Source organism: Leptonychotes weddellii, unplaced genomic scaffold, assembly GCF_054177405.1.
Source record: "Leptonychotes weddellii isolate Sample4059 unplaced genomic scaffold, ASM5417740v2 HiC_scaffold_6972, whole genome shotgun sequence".
NCBI classification, from domain to species: domain Eukaryota; kingdom Metazoa; phylum Chordata; class Mammalia; order Carnivora; family Phocidae; genus Leptonychotes; species Leptonychotes weddellii.
In genome coordinates, this window is record NW_028039190.1 from 1 (window position 1) to 7,398 (window position 7,398).

At 49.6% G+C, this 7,398-nt stretch overlaps 1 long non-coding RNA gene across 1 annotated transcript; it reads right to left on the minus strand.

Annotated features, from left to right (window-relative positions):
• Positions 1–1,519: 1,519 nt before the first annotated feature.
• LOC145719760 (uncharacterized) lies at positions 1,520–6,649 on the minus strand. The gene is made up of 2 exons (XR_014142587.1): positions 3,539–6,649; positions 1,520–2,925 (listed from the first exon to the last, which is right to left on the minus strand). It is a non-coding gene; the product is annotated as an uncharacterized LOC145719760 (long non-coding RNA).
• Positions 6,650–7,398: the final 749 nt, after the last annotated feature.

Here is a 7,398-nt window from a genome sequence, read left to right on the forward strand (position 1 = left end):
GCTGAAATAAGTAATTAACCGGTTGTCCTGGTATCAACAACAACAACAAAGATATGGAAGTTTGCTTCAAGATCAACCTATAATGTATTTGTTTACATACACAAATATGGTTAATTAGATGCAAAATTATCTGGTAATTACTTTCCCAAATAACTCTTTTTATTCCATTGCATTTGAACTTCTGAGTTTGAACAAGTAGCATCCATACACGCATTAGCAAATTTTATAAGTATTAACACTGACAACATTCCACCTAAGAGCAAAAGTAATGGTATCAAAAGATAACATTCAAAACTGAATTATAAAAGAAGTAAGATTTTTCAAGTGCTCCTGGAGAAGCCCAGGTTTTTAATAAAGAAGCAGAGACCTGAAGAGAAGTATTTTTAAATGAGCACACACATCAACTGAAAATCTTGAAAACCATACATCTTCGTCTGCAAAAACAGGGTTTTACTTCATTGACCATGGACAATTACCAGCTAAAGAACCATGTATTTCTCCTTTCCTTTCACACTCCTCAGAAGAACAATAACCCTCAATTAATGACACAACAGTTTGGTTTGAAAAATGTGATGTTGTCATATACAGCATTGTGCATTTACTGAATGACAATGCTACAAACTACTCAACAGAATATAATTACATCTGGAATCTAAAACCACTTCAATATGTACAATAATACTGTAGACATAGGAACTTTACACACACACACACAAATCTGACACATAATGAGAAAGCAGAGCAAGAAAAAAGCTGGTGTAAGTCGCTCACCAATGTGTTCCTTATTTCTGTTGAAGCTGGTACCTTTCTATGTCTCTCCTTAGTTGAAAACAAGGTCCAATCAGCCTCCTTACAATATATTAATTGGTTCTGAATCTCCTCCAAGTTTTCATTCCATCGTGGAGGCTTCCTCACCTATCTTATCAATAGTCCACCTAAAATTCTTCCAACATCTTCCCTCACCCTCAAGATGGCTACCTTACCTAATGGTAAAGCAACATCTTCATGGGTGGCTTTTATAAATTCCTCAAGCATTTCAGGATTTTGTTCTTTACCTGGATCAATTACATACATTCTCTAGAACTAATCTGTGAAGAACTCCAATCAATGTGTGTGGACTGGGGTAGTATTGGGTCCTTCCTTCAAATCATCCTTACAAAATGTCTTCCTGTAGGACTACTACATTCTTCCCAATTAAAAAGGTGAAGATACCTGGACATAAGGTTTTCTCCACAGACATCATCTTTTAAAAATTTGTTTCCATAGTGACATTGTTAAGAAGACATCTGATATTTCTGAAGACTTACAGTACTTGAGAACACAGAGAAAAAGAGCAGAATGAAAGGGAAGAGGGAAAACAAAGGAACTAAAAGAAGGCCTTATACAAAAATGGAACAACCTGAAGAGAAATGTGGACTCTGGAGAAACTGGGGTCAGTCAGTCTTAAGAGTTCCTCTGAGATCTTGCAGGATTTGTTGTTGTTGTTGTTGTTGTTGTTTTCCCTTTTTGCAGAAATCAGCCCAAACCAAACAATAAAGTCTTGCCATGCATCAAATCATGATGATAACCAAGCCCCAGAACTCCAAAATCTCAGCTTTAGGGCCACCACCATCTTCACAATGAGGAAATAACAATTCCTTGTGACTTTCAGGAGACCTGGAGCAGCTTAAAAGTTGGGTGAGGACCTCGGTGGAAAACGTTTAAGGTTTTGCCTTGCCTTTCCTGAAGGAGGTCAAAACCCTTCAGGTCCACTCAAAAGAAGAAAAAAAATTTCCAAAGTTTACTTTAAAATGGAAACAAATGCCTCAATAACTTGTGAAAGCACTCCTTTGGTGGGAGAAAAATCTGAGCAGCCCTTACAAGTCCCTCATTTCCTTGCATAATGAATAGATGGTGAGGAACCACCACAAGATTTCACCCTGGAAAAGAAGGAGTAGGCAGGCAAGCCTCCTCCTCCAGCATCACCAACAGAGCTTCAAAATGGAGAAATCCATAATTTTATAAACACTTCTCATCTCAGCTTTGTCTCCTGGAAACCCGCTCTCCTCCATTTTCTGGTGGAGTTACAACATGACACGGCTTACCTGACTCAGTTCCCAGCTCTCAACCAAACTAGTCACTTCCTCCAAAAACCTGCAAGCCACCTCCAGAAACAAAACCAAAGCAAACCAAACAACCAACACAGACACTCAGACACAACCCCCGGGAGCCCTGGGAGAAAGCCCCAACTGGTTGGTCTTTTCCCATCCCAGACGCGTGCTGAAAAATAAAACTTTTTTTTTTTTCCCCTTTGGGTAGAGGAGGAATATAAAAGGAACTCCAGGCAGCCTCCCTCCCTCTCTGTAGGTTAGAAGCTACAATGAAAAGAAAATGAGGGTTCCTTCAGGAATGGTGAAAAGCCTGGAGAATGAACGTGAGAAGGAGCTTTGTGTTTTGGAGTCTGGACTGGAACCAAAGCAGACAGCTTGCAAATGGAGGACAGGGAGATAAAGAAAGGGAAAGAGAGGGGCTGCTCCAATGGGGGGCGGCTGCGGCTTCCCCGCGTGCCTGGAAGGAGGGCAGACCCCTGGGAACTGCACCAGGAGTGAGGCGACCCCCAGGCCCCTGCCTTCTTTTCTCCCGTCCTCAGAGAGCCAAGCGTGTGTAATGGCTTCTCCTCTCCAGAAACCGTTGTCCTCCTCCACCAGACGCTTCTGAACCCCCAGCCTGGAGACAGCTCCTCAGCTGCTCCTGAACCTGCGCCCCCCACCCGGCCCGCACCCCCCGCTCCTCGCCTCTCTCCTCACCAGCAGCACCAGCAACACCAGCAGCGGCAGCAGCCACCCCCCGACACATCCCGACCCCGCATCCCAACTTCGGGGAGAGAGAGAGAGCCAAATACCTGAGGAAGAGGGGGGTGCCAATCCGCACGGCTTTGCCATCGGGCTGGGGACAGGCAGACAGAGAGGGGGAAAGGAAGGAGAGGGACAGAGAAAGAAAGAGGTCAACCCGCTCAGGTCGGGGCGGCTCGGAGCGCTCGCTCCCTCTGGCTCTCGGCTCAGGTCCCCTCGCCTCCCGCCCTCCGCCCCCCTCTCTGTCCCTACTCCTGTCCCCACACTCGGAGCATCCGTCCTAAGCCTCCAGCTCTCTTCTCACTCATCTTTCATTTTCTTTTCTCTCCATAGAACTACACGAAATTAATTAAGCCACAGCGCTCCGCTCCCCCCAGCAGAAGGAGCAGCCAGCAGGAAAAGCACAGGCACCTCCACTGGCACCACCACCACCTTCTCCTCCTCCTCTTCCTCCCTCGCTTCTCCTCCTCCTCCTCTTCCTCCTCCCCCTCCTGCTCTCCCTCCTCCCCCTCCTCCTCCTCCTCCTCTTCTCTCTCGCTTCTTCTCCTCTTCCAACAGCCAGTCCATGCAGGGGACTTCCTCTCCTCCCGGCTCCACCAACCCTCCTTGGCCGAATGAATGAGCGCGTTTGTGCCTCCACCGCCCCGCGCTCTCCTCCCCGGAGCACTCGGACCACCTCGAGGTGGTTGTTAATTGCAGTAACTTACAGAAGAAGCGTCCCGGCGCCGGGAGGTGTTTCGGGTTCTCCAGCCCCACCGCCTCCTTATCCTCTTTCTCTTTCTCCTCTTCCTGCTCGGGTTATTGTTGTGGAAGTTGTTTGGGAGTCTCATGTGCTTCTGCCGGGTCTCAGCAATGGAGGATCGCCATCTTCCCTGCCTTCCTCGGCTCCTCAGACTCGCTGCAGCTGCAGATGACCTGAGATATCCGTCTCTCTCTCTCCCTCTCCCTCTCTCTCCCTCCCTCCCTCTCCCTCTCACTCTCTCTCTCCCCTCTCTCTCCTCTTCTCTCTCCTCTCCTCCCTCTCCCTCGCGCGCTCTCTCTCTCCCTCCCTCTGTGTCTCTCTCTGAATAATGAGCAACCAGAGGGAGAGAGAAAGCAAGACAGAAAGAGAGAAGGAAGACAATCTTCTCCTGCCACACAAAACGCCGGAGCACCAGGGGGTGCGCGAAGCCTTTCTAATAACAACAACAACGTGCAGGAGACAGGAAGAAAAAAGAAAGAAAGAAAGAAATGAGAAAAGGGCTGGGGGGGGGGGGGGAAGGGGAGAATTATCCAAGAGCTGAAGAAGAGCAGAAGGAGAAGCTGGAGGAGATGCTGAGGCTGCGGCTGCTGTCCCCCCTCCCCCCGGCTGAACCCCAGAAGGAGGCAAGGTGGTTGCAAAGTTAAGGCTGGGACATTGTCTTTGTCACTCAGAGCAATACAGAGCCAGGCCAGTGAGATGCACGAGGAGGAGGTGGCGGTGGCGGAGGAGGAGGTGGTGGTGGTGGTGGTGGTGGAGGAGGAGGAGGAGGAAGAGGAGGAGAAGGAGGCAAAGGAGGAGGAGAAGGGGAAGAGGGAGATGAGATGAATAAAGACCTGCGGAGAAGGCGGTGCGAGGAGCGCGGCGGCCGGGCTGAGGCGTGCGCGCTCGCGTCCCGGAGGCGCCCGGCCGCCTCGGCCGGCAGAGGAAGCCCCCAGTGAGGACCCTGCCCCGCGTCTCATAGCTCTCCCACCATCAGCCCAGCCCGAGGCGCCGAGCCCCGGCCCCAGAGAGTCCCTCACACGCATCCATCTAGAGGCCAATCTTTGCAAAGAACATACATGGGGAACTAGAGGTTGCAAGTCTAAACCCAGATCAACCACGTGGGGCTTTTTAATCCCTTTCCAGCTTGCGGTGTGAGTATCTCCAGTGAAAAGCTCAAATTGTCCATTACTGGCACGTATTTTGAAGTCTTCTCCCCCGAAATAAAGGCTCATTGTGAATTTTATTTCTTTTCTGATATGGAAACGGGGGTTGGGGGAGGGAAGGAACCCATCATTCCGAGCTTCGGAACAACCACTTTATTTTCCTAACTTGCGAAATGTTTTGACGGAGCACCAAAAGGGGAAGAAAATAAAAAAGCCTACTTAAATAACTTTACACCCTCCAGCCCCGCGTTGTTTGCACTTTCTGGCTGATCATCTAAAGTCTCGGAAAGTAACAATCAGCGCTTCTAATGATAAGGTGTCATGGTGTTGAAGACGAGAACCAAGATGAGGCTTTCACACCTTGAATTTTTATTTAGTGTAATTTTCCCCCAAATGGTTCTGAACTATCTCTTTTGCAAAGGAATGGGTTCCCCCCCCTCACCCCTCACCAGGTCGAATGTCTCCTAAGGCTTTAATTTGATGGGGGGGGCGGAATGCCTACACTATAAAAAAGAAAAATCAATACAGCAAGTCAGGAGCAATTGAAGTTCAAGGGCACGGGCTGGTTGTATCATTTCTATTTCTCGCATCCTCGAGTTGGACATCACCAGCATCGGGAGAGAGAAACAACAGCGCGCGGGGCAAAGACCTTAATTAAAGTTTCTTTTGTCCGCGTCTGAATTGGGGGATGTTGCTGGATTCCTTTGCATTGGGGAGCGCGCATCCGGTGGAGAAGGCGCGGTGTAGAAGATCCAGATCAGATCGTCCTCTTTAATACTCCCTCCCCCCCCCCCAAACAACAGTCCGGGAAGATATACCCATAAACCCATACAATAAAGGGGAGGAGGAGACGCGCGCGGAGTTGGTTCCCATCGGATAGCGGGCTTTCATAAACAGATCCGAATCCTCATTTTCCAAGATTTTTCCCAATCGTTTATTCCGGGGCAGAATCTATCACCGAGAGGCACGATTTCACCCCCTTGCAGTCAACACTTCCTGCCCTTTTCTCCTCCCACTCACATTGAAAAGCTTGGGAGCCCTAAAAGGGTGTTGATGGCGGGGGTGATAAATAAATAAATAAATGACACTCTACGCGTGCGGTGGGGAAGGAGGGGGGGAGGGCGAGGAGAGGGAAGAGAAAAAGTAGGGAGAGGAGAACAAGGAGGAGAAAGCACAGAGGCGAAAGGGAGACGGGAGTCAAAGAAAGAGAAGAGAAAGAAGAAAGGAGAGAGGAGGACGGTAAGGCTTGCTCACAAGTGAAATGCCCCTGGCTTTGTGCAGAACTGGGAGAACTCCCCCTTCCAGGTGCCCGGAGGGACCGGGGGAAGTCCTCCTGCCCCGAGCTCCTCCCCCGGGACCCCAGGGGTGTCTGAGCGCCGGCTGCCGCTCCCCCACAAAATTCCTCGTGGCAACGAGAGGAAGCGCGCCAGGTCTCCGCCGTCCCTTCAGTGCCCCAGCTGATAATTTACCTCTTTGTCTTTAATAAAAAGCTGACTTTCTCTGTCAAGCCCTGCACCGGGAAAATAACAATCGTATTTCAGGTTGAAAGCCCCTATTACCGCTGGGTTTTGGAGGCTGTGATAAAAATCTTCCTCGACGTGAAGGTACCTTCTGGGTTGGCTTGGGTCGGAAGTCCTAAGATGGGGGCCGCCCTTCCCCGGGGGCAGGGTCGCACGGAACCAGGCGGTGGGGAGGGAGGAGGAAGCGCCGAGGTCAGAGGAAACCCAAGGCTCCTGGGGCACCAAAGGGCTGCCCGCAGTCGGGGAATGAGCCCTGGGGAGGAGCCTTTTGCGAGAATGCGAGCGCGCCCCAACACGCCTCAGACCTCATAAACCCACTTGGCAAAGACCCGGGAAGCGGCTGGCCGACCGACTGCGGCGAACTCGAGAAATTAACCTGCGCTACAATTAAACGGGCTGCCGCCCTTTCAGACTCACCTCCAGCGACCGAAACAGAGAGCTCCCGAACCGGCCGCGGGGGGACCTGGCTCCTCCCTCCCGTCCCAGGAGAAGAGGACAAAAAGGAGAGATGGACTTGGAGGTGGCCCCGCCCTTCAAACGCTCCAATCCTTGGAAACTAAACCTCCTCTCCAAGCCTCCACGTCTAGAAGGGACAAAGGGAGCGAGGAGATCCAGAGACCGATGGGTGGCTTTCGGGCTTCTCATGTGGGTGCTTTGGGGGAATGGTAAAATGGCTTAAGTTTCCATTCCAAATACAGGACAGTCTTTAGAAGACCATCTTCTGGTTGAGCAGCGAATTGACTTCCCCAAGCCGTGAAGCGAACTATTCCAAAACTCCCGCAAAGCCCTGCTTTTTGAATGTAGGAAGGATAAATTTTCAAATAATGATGCCATTCACAATTTTTTCGACTTTTTTTGGAGTCACAAGTGCCTTAACTCTCCAACTAAAATAACAAAGAAATTTAACATGGTTGGGGATTAGGTTTTTTGTTTGATTGTTTTTATTGGGGGCAGTTTTCTTTCAAATGATAGTAAAGCAACCGGATAAATAAAAGCTGGGTCAGTCAAGGAAAGCCCTGTGGCTGAAGGTTTTAGTGAAAACCTTGATAAAGTTGGCACTTAAGTAACTGTAATTATGCATTGCCATTAGCGGACAATTAAGATAACAGGAGAAAGTTCGCACCTCCTGCTATGTCATTCCTTAAGAATATTCACAAGGA